Here is a 5,100-nt window from a genome sequence, read left to right as displayed (position 1 = left end):
TCAAGAAGCAATCAAAAATGGAAAATCAAAGAAATATAACAAAAAGAAAAGAAGATTTAAAAACACAATGAGTCAAGTAAATGACAGCGATCTTAAGTCTTTAGAACCTTGAAACACCATTTAATCTTTATAGATCCTTTTCTTTCATAGCCAAGAGTCATAATTTGCATTACATGCCTTTAAAAGTTTTTTATGATCAAGCAGGCAAGCAACCCAGATTAATAAATAGTGCTCTTAAAATACAAAAAACTTTTTTACAAGAATCATAATGCTGTGAACAAGTTACTGTTATCATTCATGTTGATAAAATGAGTGCTAAAAAAGACAATTTTTTCACAAACAAAACCCCAAGCTTTCACTTGAGCCTCATGTATTGAAACCAAAAAGGGAGAAGGACATCTCGTCATGTACTTTCACCTATTGTAAATCTCACTTACATGAGAGACCAAATCACCATTTTCCTAAAGAAATATTAAACCCCCTAGGACTTAAAAGAAATTCAAAAAAATTGTTTTTAGCTTACATCGAGTAAGTTAGTTTATATGCCCTGTAGGCAATTAGTTGATTACATGTGACACTATTTTATTCATGTAAAACATATTTAATTTTATTAAATGAATGTATTATTTATCTTTTTTTAAACATGGTTTATATGTACTTGAGCTAGAGATAGTCACGTTCAATACAAACATCAAAAGGAATAAATTAGATGATTCATATCCATCTTACTTGTGACATTGTAAATTAAGTCATATCAATGAAACAAGAGTCACTAAGCTGCATAAAGAAGGATATTTTATCCTTTTGATTATGAATCATATGGTATGGTACTTGTGAATCTTGTTTATTGGGTAAGATGACCAAAACACCCTTTACTTAAAAGAGTGAAATGTCAAAATAATTATTAGGTTTATACATATAAGTTTACGTAGACCAATGAACGTTCATGCAATAGGTGGATATACATATTTCATTACCTTTACTGATCACCATTTTAGATATGGTTTTGTGTATTTAATGAAATATAAGTATGAATCATTTAAAAGTTTTCAAAGAATTCAGATATGAAGTTGAAAAGCAAACTGGAAAAAGTATGATGATACTTTAATATTATCGAGGTGGTGAATACTTGAGCCAAGATTTTCAACATTATCTAAGGGAGAATGAGATTTTATCACAATAGATACCTCCTGGAACACCATAACACAATGGAGTTTCTGAAATGAGAAATCGCACCCTATTAGATATGGTACAATCTATGATGAGTTATGCAGACTTTCCACCTTCTTTTTGGGGCTATGCCCTATAAATTGTTGCTTACCTTTTAAATAAATTTTCATCCAAATTTGTTGATAAGACTCCATATGAGATATGGAATGGCAAGAGACCAAACTTATCATACTAAAGATTTACAGATGTAATGCTTATGTGAAGCATAATGTATCTGAAAAGCTAGAAGCTAAGTCAGATAAATATAAGTTTGTATGATATCCAAAAGAAATAGCTGGATATTATTTATACCACCCTGTTGAGCAAAAGGTATTTGTCTCAAACATGTTACCTTTCTAGAGAAAGAAATTGTTCTTAAAAGGAGTAGTGAGAGAAAAATTGGACTTTGTTGTAACTCATTTTTCGGTCCCCGCACAAAAAAGGAGAAAATAAAAGAATATTCAAAAGAATTAAAAATAATAATAGCAGTGAAAAGAGGATGCCAGAGCACCTAGAAAATGGCTAAACATTGGTTGAGAAGCTTCAAAAATACGAAGATTCGAATTTGACAGTATATCGTTGACTGATGAGAGCCCTATTGACAAAGAAAATTAATTTGAGGAAGAAATGTCTAAAATCAAAATGTTTATGGAATCAATTAAATTTTATTGAAGGTTTAATTGAACTTATAGAGGATTTGATTGCAAGAAGATGGATTTTTAAATCAATTTAGGCTTTAATTGGAAGAGATTAAAGTTCTGAGGTCAAATTATAATTTTTGAGAGTTGATTTGGTCAAATCAGGTGCTTAATAATATAAATATTGAAGTTTGATGGCCAATTAAGGACTTGATTGAAGATCTAAAATCAAAGACCAAACAGAAAAGGCACGCAAATAGAGGGATTAATTTGAAAAATTAATGTTTTAGCGCCTTTTCCCTTTTAATTGAAACGACATCATTTCATGCACTGTTTAAGCAAAAAAAAGGGGAAACAAAACAGTGTCATTTTAAGCAGCATTGTTTCTTCTTCTTCTTCCCCTAGACGTGCAACAGGGGAAAAGAAGTTTTTTTTTTGTTTTTTCTTCTTTTTTTCTTCTATTGGCCTCTCTCTCTCCCCCCCTCCTCACTTGCTCTGTCAAAATCCAAAGCCCGACGCAACCCACACCCCCTCATGATGAGAAACCAGGGAGCCATGCCCTGCAAGCGACACCCCCATTGGCCATTTTACTCGGCACCCAGGTAACGTAGGTGGCCTCGCTCCCCATGCGCTAGGATAGGGACAGGGATAGGGTCGATCCCACTCCCCCTGTCCCTATAAATATCGCCAAAAAAGGAAGAACCAAGAGAGGGGAAAGAAAAGAAAAAGGACGGTGAAGAAGGAGGAGAAAAAAAAAGAGAGAGAAAGAAACACTTAACGGGGAAGATATAGAGAGGATAATGTAGAAAGAATAGAGAGAAGGAGGGAAACAAAAGAGAAAGGAAAACATAGAAGGGAGGAAGAAAGGAAAGAAAAGGAAACACAGAACGATGAAAAACAGGGGAAAAGAAAAAAAAAGAGTTCATCTCCCTCGGTTACTAACAGCACCACCACCACCGACTACCTTCCTCGTCGCTGCCACAAGAATTGCCCTAAACCACCGTCGATAATAGCCCTGCCACTGTTAGAAATAGAAGAAACAAAGAAGCAAGTGGTCCGAAATGGAAAAAGAAACATAGAACCAAGGTGACAGAAACAAGAGGAAGAAGCATGACATGATCAAAGAGTTGATGTCTTATCCCAAGTGTAGGAGTGTCAAAGTAATAAATAACTCGGTAAGACCGGAGTCAAATCACAGGGAGGTGAACTATATAAATTATAAATAATAATAATAAGAATAAGAAGAAGAAGAACAACAACAACAACAATAGTGGTGATGATGGTGATGGTGATGGTGATGATGAGTTAAAAAGGACTTTGAGATGTAAGATAAATGTGAAGATTAAACAATGATAAAAATGTCAAGGTTAGAGGATCCACTAATAGTATTAGATATAAGTAAAGTATAAACTCTTTATAAATTATCAACATGATCATATTTGGCTTGGAGGTCATGATCTTCCCTAAGGTTGTACATACCTCCACTAGATGTATGAGGTTGAGTTTTACCTGGTGCCTCATAAGTACGTGTAGTGTCATAATTTTGAGCATTTTCAGCTATCAAGTCTAGGTACTTCATTGCTTCATCAGGGTCTTTATTTTCAAAAGTTCCATTGTATATCAATTCCACCATTTGCCTATCTTTAGGTGTTAATGCTTCATAAAAATGTGAAACCAATCTCCATGTTTCAAAACCATGATGAAGGTAAGTATTAAGCAAGTCTCGATACCTATCCCAACATTGGTAAAATGTTTCTCTTGGCTTTTGAGTGAAAGTGGGATTTGTCTTTTGAAAGAGTTTGTTTTGTGAGATGAAAAAAACTTCTTTAAAAATTGTTGTTGCATTTCATCCCAAGCAAGAATGGATCTTGGCCTGAGATTTTGTAGCCATGTTTTAGCTCTATCTTTTAATGAAAAAGGAAAAAAGCTTTAATCTGATGGTGTTCACACTACAATTTAAGTCATTATAGGTATTACGACTTCTTCAAATTCTCTTAAATGCAAGTATGGATTTTCTAAATCTAAGCCATGAAAAGAAGGTAAAAGTTGAATAATGCCTGACTTAAAATTAAAGTGAGATGCATCAGGAGGGAAAACTATACTTGAGGGTTGTAAATCCCGAGAAAAAAAAAACCAAGGCTGGATTAAATTAAAGAAAATAAACTAAAATAAAAGGAAGTGGGGGCAAGAACGAATACACTTAAAGAAAATGGAGCCTAAATGCAAATAAGAATAATTATAGAGCATAAATACTCTTCTCACCAAAAACAGATCTGCAGCTACGTAAAGAAAGAAAAGAGGGAGTTTTTATATCTATTTTTACAAATCAAGAGAGAAACACCAAAATTTCAAAAAAAAACCCATCCCAGATTGAGGGTTATAGGTAAAATAAACCCTGGTGGGAAAGGGATTAACAAGAAAAATTGAACAAGAAGAGAAGAGGGGAGGGTCGGCTGTCATTAGAAAGAAAAGGAGGGATCGAAGCCTTGATTCGCATCAGGTAGGTGATTCACACCTATGCTTTCTAGTTAAATTCCATGATTTAATATAGAAATTAACATGTACATATAAATATAAAAGATAGTAACAAGCAATAACAATGGTAGACAATAATCTCTACGGAATTTCTTTTGATATATAAAATTAGGCATAAACCTCTTTTACAACATATATTTTCCATCTATTACCAATATCCATCTAATATCCTATCTCATTTGCCAAGAATAATTTCATCTTGGAAATCTCAACACAACTCAATGGTTTGCGAACACCATCTCTTTATAAATCAATTCTCACTTGATACCAAGATATTCCTCTCTTGGTATTATTAGCTTATCTCATTCTTTTGGAAAAACTAATCAATATTTTTTCTTTTCTGAATCTGTTACTAGAAGGTAATCGCTGAAACTAATAAATCTTATTAGTATCTTTAGTCTTCTAATAGTGGGCTAGACTAATCAATTTAAGAAATACCGGCATCGATGAAACTTCATCGATACCATTAGCAATCCAAACCTGGATGGCTAATCAATGCCATTTGATTCTTCCATTCGTACCGAACCCCTTTTATTTTTCTTATTATCATATGCATTATAACCACGGTTGCCAAATATCATTTGCACACAATCTTAGTTATCGACACTACAGTCACTAAGCATCCTTCACATAACCTTGGTCTCCCTCATCATAATGCCAAGTATCAATTTATGCCCTTAGCCACCATCATTATGGCGTTAAGTATCATTATAATGTA

This window comes from Populus nigra, chromosome 3, assembly GCF_951802175.1.
Source record: "Populus nigra chromosome 3, ddPopNigr1.1, whole genome shotgun sequence".
NCBI classification, from domain to species: Eukaryota; Viridiplantae; Streptophyta; class Magnoliopsida; order Malpighiales; family Salicaceae; genus Populus; species Populus nigra.
Note: the sequence above shows the minus strand (reverse complement) of the source record.